This window comes from Sminthopsis crassicaudata, chromosome 3, assembly GCF_048593235.1.
Source record: "Sminthopsis crassicaudata isolate SCR6 chromosome 3, ASM4859323v1, whole genome shotgun sequence".
In the NCBI taxonomy this organism is placed as follows: Eukaryota; Metazoa; Chordata; class Mammalia; order Dasyuromorphia; family Dasyuridae; genus Sminthopsis; species Sminthopsis crassicaudata.
The window spans coordinates 235,890,660-235,909,339 of NC_133619.1; the positions used below are offsets into that span (position 1 = coordinate 235,890,660).

At 32.0% G+C, this 18,680-nt stretch overlaps 1 long non-coding RNA gene across 1 annotated transcript in view; it reads left to right on the forward strand.

Moving 5' to 3' along the window:
• The window catches only part of LOC141560053 (uncharacterized), a 51,643-nt gene extending 33,917 nt beyond the window's left edge, over positions 1 to 17,726 (forward strand). The window contains exons 2-3 of the long non-coding RNA XR_012487620.1: positions 15,045 to 15,105; positions 17,691 to 17,726. This is a non-coding gene — a long non-coding RNA (uncharacterized LOC141560053). The remainder of the gene's footprint in view (positions 1 to 15,044; positions 15,106 to 17,690) is intronic.
• The last annotated feature ends 954 nt before the right edge of the window (positions 17,727 to 18,680 follow it).

Sequence of the window (18,680 nt, forward strand, 5' to 3'; positions counted from 1 at the left end):
CTGTTAATAGAAACATTACAGTTTGTGGGTATGAAGTATTGAAATATCTATTTCCTATTAATGGATAGAATATCCAAGTCTTCTTATTTGGTGGATTTGCATTTTTTCCCATAAAGATCTCTTAAATAAAATTAAAAAAAAAATTACAAGGGCTTAGTTACTATAATAGGAAATTTTACATTGTATGATGTACATTGTTTTGAGTTGATCAAATATTGTGATAATGGTCATTCCTTAAATATTGGGACATTAGACCCTTAGTCAGGATCATAATTCTCTTTATAGTATAATTTCTAGTGGAGAATTTGCTTCAATTAATTTCTTTTTGACAAAGAATTTTTTCAATTGAGTGTCATACACCATAAACTCAGGGGGTATCTGTAATTTTATCAATGGATATTTAATGGATATTTCCTCTTTCTCTTTATGGATATAAATAACAGTATGAAAATTTCTATGCAAAATAATAGACAATAATCTTTAAATAAATAAAAACTTTTCTTAATCAGAATAAGAAGAGAGATAATTTTTATTATAAGAGTAAGGAAATAAATTCCAGAAAGTTCACTCTTCTTCACAGCCACAATTATTCACATAAACAATTATTTCATTCTTGAAAATATTTTTGGCTCCTCTATATAATGATTGCTGCATCATGTAATAGTTTAATTACAATCAAGATATGAAATAGATAGCCAGCTTCAAAAAAATGTGATCTAATTAATGGAATTAAAGATGGATGTGTTGCAATCTGTTAAAATCTATGTATTGATGTAGTATGTCTCTGAATATATAATATAATTTTATAGCTTCTATGGAATCCACTTCCTTTTTGTCTGTTAATACAAGTTTTGGAAGCAAAGATTTCAGCCATCCTAATTAAAATTTATATTTTAGAAATTTCATGCAATTATTTTTTCTTCTACCCCTCCTTTCTCTGACTTTTTTAAAAAAGGAAACAAACAAACAAAAACCTTATAATAATTAAACATAGTTAAGCACAACAAATTCCTCTACTGGTCATATCAAAAAAATGTGTGTTTCATTTTTCGTATTAACTTGCTATCATTAGGTGGGAAACATTCTTCATCAATAATTCTCTGAAACCACAGCTTATCATTGGATTGATTGGAGTTTTAAAATTTTTCACAATTTTTTACTTTTTTTATGCTGTTTTTTATACTGTTTATGTTATATTAGAAACTGTTTCTTTCATTCTGCATAGTTTGCTCTATATCAGTTCATATAAGCATCATTAGATAACTCTAAAACCATCTCATTTCCTTTAGCATATTTGTATTCCATTACATTTTTATACCATTATCTCTTCTTTGCAACTACAAAAGAGCTGCTATAAATATTTTTACACACATAGAAAATTTTTTTATTTTATCTCTTTAGAACATAGTATGTGTAGTAGGATCTCTGAGATACAGAAAAAGGTGTGCACAGTTGAATGGTTTTCTGCAGATAGTTTCTGCTTTTGGGAATGATTGCATCATCACAACTCAAGCAAGAATTTATCAACTTTCCTCTTTTCCCGAAGCCCCTCCTGTACTTATTATTTTCTTTTGTTTAATTTGTGAATTTCACCAATTTGTTTGGCATGTGGTAGAATCAGAGTTGTTTTATTATGCATTTTAAAATTATTAGTTATCTGATTAATTTTTATATCTTAGATTTTTTTTCTTTTTGTGTACCTATTCTTATTTGATCTTTATTCCCAATTCTTTTCTTAAGAATGTCTTTGATATGTGCATAGATTATGTTTTTACTATGTATATAAATAAATAATATCAGTAAACAATATCATCAATATGTTGGTGATAATGGTGTTTTCTAGAGTAATTTTTAGATGGGAATAAAATCTGAATTTCTTCCTCCCCCCTACCCAATTTTTAATATTTTTCCCTTGTTCAAATCTCTCAATTTCCTCAAAATCATATTGGTTCTGGTATGGGCTTCTTTGTGCATTTTGGCCAAGTTCAAGCATTTTTTCTAACTTTATTTCTCTTTAGAGCCATTTATCCTTTTGTATAAATAGATATGGGATTATATTATGAGTTGAAGTATGAAGAAAATTGACTTCCGTGGGAATGAAAGGTGTTTGAAAAATATTTGCAGATATTTTCTATCTTTATCTGTTTAATGCTTACCTTCTAATTTCAACTCTAAATGCTTTAGAAAAATTTTTAATTAATTGAATGTGTTGCCAAGTTTCTGAAAACTAATTTTAGATTTCACTGATTTTCTGATTTATGAGATGATATTGTTCATAATCCTTCATTATTATTTTAAGAATAGTTTTTTAAAGTATTGTTGAGTGTTTTTCATATTACAAATATTTGCAAATTATTAATACTTCAAAAATGGTTTCTTACAGTAAAATACAAGCAAAAGTGTAATACAGTGACCTTATCTGAAAATGCATGCAACATTTCATACTACAGCATTCCCCCCACATCTCTATAAAAATTAAGCAAATCTTCTTTCCTCTTTCTTGCCCCCAAGTAAAAATACCAAAAGGAAAATTTATTGTAATAAATATTCACAGAGAAGCAAAAATTAATTTCCCTAACAACTATTATAGATATGTATATATGTAAATACATGAAAATACACATGTACATACATATATCTTACATAGACATACTGAAGATATTCTGGAAAGCAATTTAGAATTATTTACAAACATGTTTCTAAAGTTTTTTGTCAACAATTTCAAATTGCTATTGAGAATGATTGTTCTTTACAATCATTTCAACATTTCTCATTTACCTTTTTGTCATCTTTACCCCTCTGATGTGTGTGAAGTAGATGCAAATCAATTGCCATAATTACTAGATTAAAAAGTCTAACAATTACCATATGTTTGCTATTTCCATCAGATTTTACAAATGTTTTATTTTATTTTATCATTTTAAACTGATGCTGCCCTTATAAAGTATAGCTAAGTGTAGCAATAGTCAGCCTTTTTTAAAGTCTTCTCAATTTGTCAATTGATTTATTGGCTAAACTTCCATATAATATTGTTTTAATCAAGATTAATTTCTTTTTCTGTATCTATGTCCACATTTTCTCCATCATTCTACTATTGCTCTTTTGATTTTCTAGGCTTTGTCACCATACCTCAGATATCATCTCACCCTAGAACAGCATGTGGAATCTATATTGGAACATCCCTTTATAAGCTAAATCCTTTCTCCCCCTGGTAAATTTCTCCCAGGACTTCCATTTTGGGGAAGGCAACAGGCCAGCCAATCTTCATTCTTCTTCTTTCTGTTAGTTTCAAACAATTCTTTTTTGTACATTCGTATTAATTTTTAAATCTTTCCTGTAGCAAACAGATATATAACTTAGGTATAACTCCTAAATAAGTAATAGGTTGTTTTCTGTTTTCTAGAATATGAAATATTTCCTGTTTGAGAAGTTGTTTTTGCTTATTGTGCTTTCTAACTCTGTTCTCAAAGACTATATTATCATACATATGTGTGAAGTTTTGTTCTCTCTCTCTCTTCCCTTATTTTGATGTGTATTTTCAGTATATTCTTTTATCCTCACTGCCTTTTACCAACTTTATTTTGAAGTCTCAATGTATGAAAATATAATTGATTTGAAGTGTTTCTACTAGGATCTTAGAATGTTTACCTTTTTAACTTTTTAAAAATGTTGATGCATAAGTTACAAATTCTTATCTTTATAGTGATTTTTTAAAAAGTACTCATACATACTTCAATATAAGAAGACCAAATATACCTCAAAATGAACATGTGATAAAACCAACTCCACCAGCCTTTTCAAAGAGAACGAGTTAAAAACATCCTTCAATTTAGTGGAAATTTCTTCTATCTTTTAGTTTAACTTACATAAAAATTTAACAATATTGATAACAAGATCCATCTGGATTTGGGTAAGGATTTCACATTTAGATTACCAATATAAGGAGTAGATTTTATAAGTGGCCAAAGGCCTTCCATTTTTAGCATCATCTTGATATAAACCACTTGCCTCATTAATCTGCCTCCTTTTCTGTCATTCTTCCAACATAACTGAAGAAGGAAAAGGGGATTAATACAGGATTGAGGACTATTTTATATTTTCTTTGTTTCAGGGGTTTCAATCAATTCACCAAAGATTTGATGACAAAAAAAAAAAAAAAAAATTACCACAAAATTGTCAACCTACAAGCAATGAGTCTCAGTCTCTTAGCTAATCTTAATATCAGAAACTGGATACTATCTGTTGCCAAAATTGGACAATGTGCCTCCAGTGTTCCACAAATTGTTTCACAATTTGGCAGAAACTATATGTCTGCTGGCGTAGCTTTTAAAAATCTCTACCCAATGATAAGGCATTTTAATAGGACTTAGTAAATGATCAGAGTTTATACAATCCATATACGTTAATACAGAAACTACAAAACATACACACACACACACACACACACACACACTACACCAAGTGAAAACTCCTCACTTTTTTAGAAACTACACATTCAACAGCAAGGTCATCTAATTAAGCTATTGCGTTTTGTGTTTACTTTCCAAATTTTGTTCCTATGGAAATGGAACTTTGAAATACATTTTATCCTCTAATAAAATGCCGCAAAATGAAATTTTCTTATTGGGAATAAGGAACATATTAGGTAAGTAATATTCCCTAGATTTGAACCTATACCTGTTTGTTGTTTAGTGAAACCAGAATAGTTATTTCTTTTTATTTTCCTAGAATGACTTGGTTCATGTAATTGATAAGGCTTAACTTTTGCACAAGGAATCTATTGGTTTTCAACTGCTTGTAAATCTCTCCAAGATATTGCTTCTCCCCATACTTTGTATTAAAGCAAGAAAAATCTCTTTTTAAATATCAATAAATCCATATGTTTCATATACACAAAAGATGTTATTGGATCATAATGCTAAGGAAGGATCAAAATACCAAGTATACCTTTTACCTAAAAATAGTTTCCTTTCTCTATGGACAATATTTTCAAAAGAAGAAAATGAGAAGGCATATGAAGATTTCTAATTCTTTTGATTTTTTAAATAGAGAAGACCAAGAAAGCTGACACAGAACATATCCTTAGAGCATGAGTCCATAAACAATTCCCACACATGAACCTAACAATATATTTCCAAATACACATGGGATATTTATTATGTACACACATATATGTAATAAATATATTTATATAATACATACTCAATTTTATTCACATTTGAAATTATATTTTAATAGAAATTTAGATCATATATTTCCCATTCATACCATTTCTGTAGGTAAGATCAGCTATGGACACATATTTATATACATATACACATATACACACACACACACATATATATATATGTATACATACACACATATATAATATGGGTGTCAGGGTGTATACATATGCACATATATATTTAATTAACATTACTAAGTACTTTATACAAAGTATTGTTCTATGTATTAAAGGAAATACAAAGAAAAATGAAATATAAACTTGTCCTCATGAAGGTTTTAATTTAATAGAATAGACTAAACATGAATGTAATTACTAGAATTTAAACTATAACATGGCAAAAGAATGCAATGTGTACTAAAGTTATATAGTTCTGATGAAGGCAGATAATTTCTGGCAAAGGAATTTGGAAAGGTTTTTAGGAGGAGGCAACCTTTAGCTGATCCTTAAGGGATAGGCAGGAATTTAAAAGGTAGCGTAGGAGGGATAATGATCCAGGCAGAGATAGCAGCTTGAACCAAAGCACAGAGGCAGAAAAATCTTCTAATTACCATGGAAAAGTAAGTATTTCACTATGAATGGTTCCTGCTTTTTTTGATGAGGAAAAATTGTCACAAAAGTGTGAGCTTGATTGTAAAAGCTTTGATGACACTAAGTTCAATGATAATATGATTGTATAAAGTTCTAGACTTAGACTGAAGATGATTTGGGTTCATCTTTATTTCTGACGCCTACTAAGTATAAGTTTTTTTGTTTGTTTGTTTGTTTGTTTTTTGTTTTTGGGTTGTTGTTTTTTTGAAGAGCATTTATATACAAGGTTGTATACGTAGGTAACTTAATTGGTAGCAATACCATTCATCCGGGGGCAAAGAGGTGGTGCAGTGGATATAGCACCAGCTGAGATCAGGAGGACTCGAGTTCAAATCTGGTCTCAGACACTTAACCCTTTTAACTGTGTGACCCTGGGCAAGTAAGTCACTTAACCCCAATTGCCTCAGTAAAAAAACAAAACAAAACAAAACAAAAAAAATTACAAAAAAACTCAAAACAAAAGAGTATTCAAAAGAATTGAGGAGAACTCTGATTAAAAAAAAAAAGATAGATCTTGACTCAAATAAGTTTTCTCATCCTCTACAAGCTGCTTTGTGCCACTTAAGAGAGAATAGAATTTTATTCACTGTCCACTTTTTAGTACACAGAGACCCAAGAAACATTTGCTATAGCCATGAGATGATCTGGGATTAAAGAAAGGGCATATTGGAAGAAAAAATATTTCAGGCAATACCTCTGAAATTGCTGCAGATAGCTGCATCATTGTTTATAAGTGCCCTGAAATGTTGATACCTGGCTGAAAAAAGAAAAGTTGGAACTTGCACAATGCAGGAGATGGTGGAGTTGGGAGAATGCTCATCGATAATATTGGAGAAAAGCCTCTGAAATATGGGATGGTCATTGTCCTATTTGGTGGTTATGTACCCCTTAAGAAATCTCTTTTCCCTTTGGAATACCAGTGGGTCCTAAAGTAGAGATAAGGATGATACAGTGTCATGGAAGCCAAGGGAAGTATCAAGAAGGATTGATTGTCAAATGCTACAGAGAATTCAAGGATTATGATGTAGACTGAGAAAGAAAACTGGATTTGTCTAATAATTAGGTCACTGATAGAAAAAAAGATTATATAACATGATGTGGGCATAAAAGTCATATTGAAAGAGGATGATTAATGAGCTTGGGGTGAGACATTAGAGGTGTTGGTTTATGGGTTTTATGTATTTGCTTATTTTTTAGAAGAGACAACTATTTGAAGAAAGTAGCAGAAAAGGAAAGATTGAAAATATTAAAGATTCAGATAATGTAGAGTTCAGTCCTAAAAGAGATTAAAAACAGATCACAGACATGGGTCTCCACCTATAACTTGGCCAAGTTCTTCTAGGATTAAAGAGGAGAAAGAGAAAAAGGGTGGAGTCATACTAAAGTCTTTAATTTGGAGGTGGGTGTTGAGGGTGATTTCTTTAGTAGCTTCAATTTCAGTAAAGTGAGAGTCTGAGTCATTGATTGAGAATAGGGGGAGCAGGATAATGACTGGGGGCTTGAGTACAGAAGAAAAGGTTTGCTAGAGTCACTGAGGGAGATATGCTAGGAAACCAGCAAGAATTAAATAAAATTATTTTAGAGAAGTAACCAAAGGCCAAAGTTACCTAGCATGAATTTATAATAAATAAAATAATTTCTGGCCACATATAGTAGATGGGATTCACTGGAAAATAATCTATTGTTGGGAAAAATTGAAGGCCAAAGCAAAAAGGGATGGCAGAAAATGAGATGGATATATAGTATCATGGAAGCAATGAATATGAATTTGGACAGATTTTAAGAGAGAGTAGAAAATAGAAAGGCTTGGCATGTTATAGTTAATGCAAACACAAAGGATTAGACCTAACTGAATGACTGGATGACAATAAGGTTTCAATATTTTTTGCAGATAATAAAATAAGATTTCTTTTCTGATGCCTCTTTTTGACATGTAGTTGACTTGGCTTATCAAGGTTATATCATGCAGCATACAATCTCTACAACTCTATGCTGGAAAGGCTCTATGAGCTAGATCATGGAACTTCTATCTGTTGTCCATGGATCAGCATAGTTAAATAGTTAAATTCTTACACATGTTCCAAAAATTCACTTTACAAGATGGAGATTGCATAGCTATATAGTAGTTTGTATAAAAAATGTATTAGAAAAAAACGTAAAATCAAGCACAGTGTTAAGTCAACAATGTGATGTCAGTTGAAAACGCTAATGTGAACTTGGAGTACATTAAAAGAGGCAAGATTTATAGCAGTTAAGTACTCTGCAATCCGTACTCTGCTCAGATCACATATGTTATTGACTCATAGATTCTAGGGACCACAATTTATGATAAGTTGGGAAGAAGCATCCAGAGGATAATCAGAATAGTGAACAACTTTGAGTACATGTCAGATAAGAATTATTTGAAGTAACTGAGTGTTTAATACAGGAAAGAGAAGATAGTTGAAAGGGGAAGGGAGGCACGCTATCAATGCTTATGTAGTTAAAAAGAGTAAAATATTTGCAAGAGAGTACACCAACATATTTAAGGAAACAAACAGAAAAATAAAACTCTGATCAGGTTGGGTTTATATCAGGAAAGAAGGGTGAGTTCAAAGTTAAAAAAAATTATAGACATAATAAATTATATTAACAATAAAAATAAAATCATTATTATAGAGAAAAAGTTTTTGACAAAATTCAAGCTCCATTTATCTTTTAAAAAATTAAAAAAAACACAGGAATAAATTAAATTAACCTTTACTTAATACATAACTTTACTTAACACAATAAATAACATGTATCTAAATCTAAGAGTAAATCTTTTATGTAATAGAAAAATGTCAAATATGTTTCTAATAATATCAAGCATAATGCAATGAAGATCATTATCACTTTTATTATTTGACATAGTATTAGAAATGAGAGGCACTGTATTTGAAAACATATCTTGTGGAAAAGAGATTAGACTTGTTCTACACTAGAAGGCAGAACCAGGAACAATGAGACAATTTTAGACTGCATGTCAGAAAAATTAACAGAAATTTTAAAATGCCAGTTTCTAAAATACTGATTCTTCATCAAAGAATAGTTATAGAGTATTCATATGCCAGTCAAGTTAAGAGAGAAAGTAAAAACATTCTCCTGAAATCCTGGGACATTAACTTTCAAATTGTGAAATTAATTTTTAAATTATTCCATTGGGATTTGTTGAAACACTTAACTCCTTGGCAGCAAATGATTTAGCAAGTTGTTAGGAGATATAAAATATAACTTTGGGAGAAATCTAACTACTTTACTAAATGAATTCTAAAATTCTAAAATTCATTGGACAAAAATGTACAATTTTGTTGGTTTACTACTTTTTACTAAATTAGGACAGGGTTTTCAATAATGGGTTATTATTGATGAGGACTTGGATATCTGGGTTCATGTAGCAGAGAGGGACTGGAGCATTGATGGAATTACTTCTTGGAACAAGCAGAGAAAAAGCTTGATAGAATATGTTTAGCTTAGTGGTCCCACTCTCTGGGTTGCTCATGTACCCTGAAGCAGCCCTACCTTGCTGTGTAAAGCCAAAAATCCCAGTTGTGTCAAACCCCTGAGGCTCACCGTCTGTGGGGGTTGTGGGCAGCCTGCTGTCAGTCAAGTCCCTGAGAGTAAATTAAATGTTCTCTGTTCATCTGCCTTTGGCCCATGCTGGCTTTGCTGAACCCCCTTTGGGAGTGCCTCCTGGTGTCTTTCCCTTCACCCCTTCCCTAAGCATGTAGTGTCTCTCCTTTGATCCCTTCACTTATTTCTTCTCTTTCTCCCACTATTCTCTTTCTCAACATCCACTATGCCTTGTATTGTGTTTCTCCTTATTATAATTAATTCTTTTATGGTGCTAAATTGCATTTAGAATTTAGCCTGCCATCTAAAGCTTGCCATAATTGCATGGGGTGTTCCCATGCTAATTGTGTATTCCATTAGGGAACTTGCCCTTCCTAACATTCATTATTAAAACCCCTTTCTATGCTTTCCCAATTCTACTTCATATTTACCATTCTGGGTATTTATTGTATCTCTTCATTTTCTCTGTAACTTCTTCTCCTAAATAAACCTTCCTTTTGCTAAAGAGAATGGCAATTGTGAATTCTTCATAGGACCAAACTTCAACATTTGGCGCCTACCATTATCTGGTACTTACAACATCATCATTATTCTTGAACAATGAATTCATATGAGGAGATTCATATCAGTGTGTTGACTAGTTTTGTATACCATTGTTCCAGTCTCGCGTTGAGTACTTTAAAGGCACAATAACTAATATAAGTGATAGAAGAATTACATAATATATTCACCTCAGAATAAATGTAGTATAAGGTTTATTACTTCAATCACAACTCTAATTAACTTCCAAAAGAGTATCTAGGTGTGTACAGATATACAATACAACACATATACATATAAATATGTATATATATACATATAAATGCATGTGTGTATACACATTCACACATACATACACATACATATACACATATATACAATTACCAGTATTGAATATTTCACAATTATGAAAGGAAACCATGAAAAGGTGGAACAGCTTTCCAAGTCATTGCTACAGGAGCTCTGTTTTTCTTGTTCCTTTGTCATTTAATATCTTTGTAATATACTATGGGAATTTAAATAAGGCTCATTATAAACATAGCAAGGGCCTATTTTTTCTTCATAAAAGTTTCAAAATTTGAAATAATTGTTCTGACAATTCAGGTTGTGAAAAATCTTTTGATGAGAGAAATTGTTCAATTATTTCTCTGCTTTACTTTTCCAACTCTTTGCGACTCCGTGTTCAGTTTTAGTTTTTTGGATTTGTCTTCAGGAAGGAAAAAAGACCTGAACTATGCCAAAAGCTAACAGCAATGGCAGCAAAGTATAAACATTCAAACTTGGCTGTTTGGAATCAATCCTGGAAGTCTTTTGCAATAAATGAATGCACATGAACTTAATCATATTCAATTGTGTAATGTGTGTATAAGTGTATATAATTTAAATACATTCATATTCACATTTCCTTTAGAATAGCTTAAATATGATTTTTCAAAATATTGTACAAATGGGATAAGACAAAGAAGGGCATTAAAAGATCATAGTTTTTTTTCTTTAATTTTTATTTTATTTTATTTTATTTTTTACCCTTCTAACCATGCAAGCATAAACTGAGATTAGGATAACAATAATCTTGAGGAACTAAATTCTTCAGGTATTAGAATTAAAATGAAGTGTTACTATTAATTTAATAGAATTGAATATTTCTTTCCAACAAGTAGCTAAATCTCAGTGGACCCAGACAGTCTGTTAATATAAGCTTAGAACCATGCCTTTCATAAAACAAATGCTGTGTGTTGAAAGAGACTAGCTCAGTTTCCTTTCCACCCTAAATTCTAAGACTAATTAGCCTTAGGGATTTTAGGTCACACCCTGAGGAATCAGATCTTTTTAGTCCTTCTTTCATTGGCAGCCCCTCCTGAAAACCTTGATAACCAATGGGAAAGTATGTCCTAACCTGCCTATTATATGATGAGTTGAGGGCAAGAAAGTAAGATGAGTTTAGAGCTGTTCATCTTGCTGCAATTATGAATAAAGGGAGCCAGGAGTTTTGAAAACATCTCCATTATCCTGATACAAAAATGACAGATTAGTAAAGGGGGAGGGATTGTCTTTTTCTGAGAATTTGAAAGTAGCATGCAGTCAGTTCACTGGAATATTCCTGTGTCTGTGATTTCCAGAAACCCTCAAGATAACTCAAAGAGAATCACAGATTCAAAATCCAAAAGGACCATGGAAAACATCTAGGTGAAACTATTAATTTAGCAGACTCTAAAACTGAGGCCCACTGTGTCAAAATGCTTTTGCAAAATTACCCAGTGTTTGTACTAGTTATCATTAGAATCCATAGTCCTTGGCTCTGATCCCAGAGTCTTTTCTAATCCAAAGTGAAGAAATTCATGAAACTGTTATTAGCGGTAGTCTTTAGAAGAACACTTAGGATTGTGTCCTAAGTGTCTCCTATTTATCAAATGAAAAACATCTACTTTGGAAGTACCTGTATCTGAAATCTTTTTTTTCAAGCTCTTGTAGATATGCAAAGGCAATGTCATAACATGAAGATTGGCCTTCTAACTCAGAACCAGGCTGCTACATTTGCAGTCTCAAGGTTTCAGGGGATAATCCTGAGGGTTTATATTGTCTTTTCTCTATTTCCAGCAGTTCAGATTTTCTCCCTATTGCTGGGGAGCTGTGACTAGCACCTCAGTTCCACGTAATTACTTAACATTAATTCGTTTTTACAGAAGGATATTTATTTCAAAGATATAATAAAAAACAAACCTATAAGCATTTGTCCTTAAACCTACTTCACACAAACTCACCTATACTACCTCAGTTTGTTAGGAAATAGGCTCAAAATAGCTCAGTTTCTATATCACATGTCCCCAGGTAGGATAGCTCCCAGATGATTCTTTGTCTCATCCCCTACAGGGCTGGGGTCCAAAATAAACAATCTTGAGTTATCAATATTAAATTGGCTGTAAGAAAAAGCAAACCCTGGAATTCTGGGGTGCTGAAGCACTTCTAAGACTTTTTAAAATTAAAAAAGCTCCATTCCCTTCCCCTAGAAGGGAAAAATACAAATACAGAAGCCAAAGTCTGAAGCCCATTTCTGGGACTGTGATTCCCAGAAAGCCTCAAGATTCAAAGAGAATCACAGATTTACAGTCAAAAAAAAAAAAATTCTAGGCAAACCCATTTACTTTGCAGATTCAGATGTGATTTTAGAGATATGAAGTCCCTAAGATCTTTTCCCTTCAGATTTCTTGTCAGTCACTCTGAGAAAATGTCACAGATTTTTCAAAAGCTACCTATGTAAAATAAGAATGGCTACTATTGACAAGCCTTTTAAAATTCTTTTGAAGCCATTCCATCAGTTTCATACTCACCATCTGGTTATCTAACTGGAACCAGTTGTAAAATGCTTACTCATGCTCCAAAGTCTCTCTAAGGTACTTCCTTTACACATCATTATTATCCCAGAAACAAGCTCCCTAGAGTCCTCTGTAAGGAGAGGTTACATCAGCCAAACAAGCTAATGGGGTCTGCACATGTGTCAGATTGATCCCCATTGCACTTACTAAAGGATTCTTTAAGGACAACTTAACTTGTCATTTCCTTCATGCTCCAAACACATATTTAATAAGGATCTGGAAGGTGTAGTGCCTCATCTTAGCAGCTGGGGAAAGCAGGACATTTTGACAAAACAGTGACCCTGCCATTCTGGATTTTATAGTCTAATAGATTATAATGTTATAGTCTAATAATAATATAGACTATATTAGACCTATAGTCTGAGAGGTGGATAACATTCAATGCAATCTCTTATTTTTGCTTGTTCTTAATTTTTTTGTCTTTTGTACCTTCTATATGGTTCTTTCTAATGCTGGGATTTTATTCACTTAGCCCATCTCTGAGAGAAAACTAAGTATTCAGGAAGACAGGCAGTGTAATGAAATGTTTGCTTGGGGGTCTTAAATTCCAAAGGAGACTATCACTTACTAAAGAATATGAATAAGACAGAAGTAGGCAGTTAGGTAATACAGTAGATAAGAGTGCCAGATTTGAATCAAATCTAGCCTCAGGCAATTAATTGCTGTGTGACTCTGACCAAATCATTTAATCCTGTTTGCTTTAGTTTTCTCATGTGTAAAATGAGGTAGTGAAAGAAATGGCAAACCACTCAAATTCTCTGTGAAAAAACCCATAAAAATATAAACAAATTAGGTCCCAAAGAGCAGGACATGATTTAAATGACTGCACAATGACAAGAAGAAGTAGGCAACAAAGGAGTGGGTAAAGAATACAAAAGATTTATTGTGTTCTTGGAATTTTGTAAATTCTGATTGTTCCAGATGGTAAAAGGAGAAGATGAACTCACACATTTTACTTTGCAATTTAGTGCTGATTTCTAGATCTCCTAGTCATCACAAGTCCCTTGGTAGCATGATACTTCATATTAGGCAGCCAATTAACACTGTAGCATGACAGCAATAGGGATTGCCAAAGTGTGCTAATGAGAAAAAACCTTTGCTTAAATTTGGCCTGATTAAATGTGCATGCTATACACTTGCAGTCTCTAGTCTAGTCTGTCCACAGAAAAGAATGAAAATAGGGGGAAAATGTTGCATTGTCAGTTTTAATGTCTTTTTGTTTCCCTAAGATCTTAAAGTAGTGATTAATTTGTTATGTAAACAAGGGTCCACAGAACAGCTATTTTAAAACAAGATAGAAATTATTTTAAACTGGGATTAGAGGAGATCTCAAAGACTTCTTAAAATATTTTTGCTTTTAAAAATTATCATTTCCATGTTTTTCTTGGCAAAATAGAGGATGATATGTTAGGCGGGCAACTATAAGAGAGGCTACTAAGATAACCTATTAATACTAAATGTGTTTAATTAGATTAATCAATTAGAGCAGGGGTCTATTAACCTTTTATGTGCTCATTTATACCCTTTTGGGAAGTTTATGAAGTACATGTGCAACTTTTCATAAAAAGTGTTGCTATTATTTTTAATAGATAATTGGAGAAAATGCTAAAATTAATTTAGAAGCTAGTTAAAATAAAAATTTATTCCCCCACTACTACTACTTCCAAGTCCATAGATCCCAGTTTAAGAAACTCTTACTTAAGATGTTTTAAACTGACATTTTATTTCCTGTCATGCAAAGAACTAAATTGCAAAATTATAAAAAAATAAAAAATCATATTTTGAAAATACATATTGATATAATAGTGAAAATGCACACCAAAATGGTGAAGTAATTATTCTCCCTCTCCTCTACCTTGGCACCAAAGTTTGCCATTTATAAAAGAAATATACTAAGCCAATGACAACTAATGGAGTTATTTTAGTAATAATATGTTTCCAACCAAAATGTCATTGCTCATCAGGTAATAATTCATATTATAAAATATTATGAACAAAATGTCCTGTGACTTGCTGAACCACAGAGTAACTAAAGATCCAGCCTCATTCAAAGGTGTGAGAAATGCTAAAGTTCAGGTAGAAAAATATTTATCTTTTATAATCATTCATATTTTGTTGGGGGACTATGACTTAAGTGGTTTATACTCATTTTGCTTACCTCCCTAATTCAAGTAATAGAGGGGGTTAACAATTTAGGTTTTATTTTTTCTCTCTTTCTTAAGGTAGAAATTGAAGACAGCTTCAATAATTTCTGGAGACATTTTCTACATGCTTACCAGAAAGGTAATTATCTTCTCACCTAAGATTTTAGCCAGAAGACTGTGGCTTACAAGGTTCTTGGCCTTTAGGGCTATAGAGACGATTTTCTATCCTAAAGGGAAACTCCCTCTTGGTTATGCTGCCATGGTGCAGTGATTTAGCCAAGAAAATCTGCCAAAACCTTCCCCAAGGCAAGACTGTTAGAACAGGGCAAAATATTTTCAGAAAAAAAAAACAAAACAAAACACTCTCAAACCAGGTGGATTTTGTGTTTCACTGTACATCTAAAGTTAACCTAAGGTTATAAGAAAATATACTGAGGTTTTAGGAACCCCAGGGAGCAGGAAGGCTGAATTCTTTGGGGTTTTTTCCTGCTTAATCTGAGATTTGAAAAAAAAATAAGTTCTTAAACGCTAAGGATTGCCCAACCCTAAATTATACAAAGCAAACCACAAAACATTAAAATGAATGTGAACTTAAATCCCAAGTAGTTCTGCATGATCTGGCAACTTCTAGAATTGCTCTATTTCTTGTCAGTGACCAGAGAATCATTCATCTGTAACTAGAAGGGATCTGGGACAATCTAATCCAGTTTTTTCATTTAATAAATGAGGAAGCTAAGAGAAATGAAGTGACTTTTATGGGGAGAGTCATTTGAATAAAAATCCTCTTACCCAGGGGACTTTTCCAGTGTAAAATAGTATATCTTGAAATTTTCAATGTAAGAATTATAGAATTTACAATTGGCAAATACTCTAAGTCAAATTTTTATTTAATTTTATTTATTTTCTATGCTTAAAAATAGTAATAATGCAAATTAAACTTAAAATGTTTCATGTGTACATTTCCCCTGGAAAGCCAATTGTTAACCATTTACCAGTATATAGCCAAATATTAAAAAATCTGTACCTGAATTTAAGAAATAAATGAAACATTATGTGTAGATATTTTAGGCTATTTACTAAATCTGATGGCCTTGTGACTAAAATTAGAGGTGTTTTGGGGTTAAGAAATTAGCTTCAAAAGACCAGGTTTAAAATGAATAGCTCAGAACTCATTTATTATTATTATTATTATTCATTCATTCCCATTTCCAAAATTTTTTAAAATCTTGAACAACTTTGTAGTTTGTTGAAATCTAAAAATACTTTCTAAGAATAATGAATTTATAAAAATTCATAATTGAATAAAATGTTAAATTTTGGTTAGAAGTTAGCACAAGTTTTTTTCCTATTCATATTCATAGACCAATAGTAATCTGTTGACAAACCTTCAAGGGTTTACTAACCACAGTTCAAGAAACTATGGCATAAATATTTCCCAGGAAGTGAAAGAAGGCTAATCGTTAAAACTGATTTGTTCATCTAATTAATTATCAATATGATGATAAAGAGTCTGAAGAAATGGGACACTGGATAGATTATTTTTGATAAGTTCCTTATTTTGAGTAATGCTACATACATATATAGCAACAAGAACATCAAAATGAGAGTCCTAGATACTGGACAAGAGATGGGAACATCAAAAAATGGAGAAACAAAGGAGTATACATAAAATACTTCTTATTATTTTTATACTTTTGCCCATAGGACCCTGTCCATGGGGACAGTTTTTCTTAGTTTACTATGACTACTACTACTACTACTACTGCTACTACTACTATTATGGCAACGATCACCACCACCACCACTATCACTACTATCACTATTACTACTATTTACTACTACTACTACAACTATTAATCACTATTACTATTACTACTATTATTTACTATTATATTAATACTACTACTATTAATATTACTACTATTACCACTACTATCACTACTATATCTATTTACAGTTACTATTACTACTACTATCACTACTACTAATATTACTACTATAAGTGCTGCTACTACTACTACCACCACTTCTTCTACTATTACCACTTTTATTATGGTCAGAGCTGCATGAAAATATAGAGTCTGTCTTACTCCTTATTTTACAGAAATAGAACGTGAAGACTGAAATTTCACAGTCTATCAAAACCAGAATGAAAACTTAAACTTTCTGCCTCCTAGTCCAGTGCTCTACACTATATAATGTTCCCTTTCGTCTTTGAAGGAATTCAAAAAGTGGTGCAATAACTAGTATCATGCTTAAAATTTTTTATGCAATCAAAAACTGTCAGTAAGCTACTTGTCAGTAATGACTTTATTCAAGGAGGAATTCCCACTCCAATAATAGTATGGCAGAACTGAATAAGAATGTCAAGAATTATTTTTCTGCAAAAATTTTCCTTTTCTTATGGTGAAATGACCAGTGTCAGAATTGGGTTAAAATTAATGCTTCACTCTTCTTTAAATTATTGCTGATAAGAATGAAAACAACCAAAACAATATAATAATAGACAACAAAATAATAGAGCACAATTTGTAAAAATGTTTTTAGATACATGAGATTTTTGTCACAAAAAACTCTGTGAGCATAGGCAATTAAAGTATTTCTTATTTTATAGATAAGAAAACTGAGGTTTAGAAAAATCCTTATGGTACAATTGACAATAAAAAAGTGTTTTATCAGAACCAAAATTCAGGTTTCCTAATACCAGTTCTCTTTTTATACCAGGTTGTTCTTCAGTATCAACAATGTCAAATCTTTGAAAGGCTTTGAGAAGGAATAGAGCAAAACAAATGTGGATAAAATCATATTTTCAAATATACCAGAACTGTTAATTATGTTAAAGTGAAGCGAATGTCAAAAAGAAGACAATAATATTAATATTGATTTAAAAAAAAGACATAGATGGAAGAAGGGTAAGTGTTAGGATTACTAAGTGAGAACTCGGGTTGTCTGGATAGTGACAAGGTGAGAATTCAGGTTGGACAATTACAAGGTGAGAACTCAGGTTGACTTGATGGAAGGAGCAGGCTCATTGGCTGAGGTGGTTCTTCCCAGAAGCCCTTGCATTATCCCACGCCCATTCTCTGGGAGAATAAAAGAGAGGACTCCCAGAGATAAAAAAAGACTCTGAATTGCATCAGGCTTGACGGGGCTCCCTGCAGGAAGGGAAGTCACTTCTAAGGACAAGAGTTAACAGCAACTGCCTGGAGACAACGGTTCTCTACAGGAAGAAGAATCTGTCGGAGAGATTTGAGTAGAAGACACAGCAGATCTCTTCCCAGAGAGCGATCCAGCAGCTTCTGGAGACGACAGCTCGCTACAGGTAAGTGTTTCTTTTTGAAAAGTATGAATGTTTTGCCAATATCTGGCAAGTCAGGGTCAAAATACCACACTCCTGAAACACTCAGAATGAAGGAAACAACACTTTGGTCTGAGAGAAATATAGTCATCAAACAAAAGGAATTTTCCTTTCATGCTGCTAATGAGGGTATGATTCAAGCATTAAAAATCATTTACGTTAAGGAACATACCAATTCAAACACATATTTCCTTTTAGTGAATTAAGGTTGACAAAAATATTTATATCCTTTTATCCATCCTAATCTATAATAAAGAAAAAAAATAGTTGAAATAAAAATTGCATGAATTTAATTGGAAACTTAAGCAGTATTTATATTAAACACAATTTGTCTCTCCTCACTACTCTCTGACTGA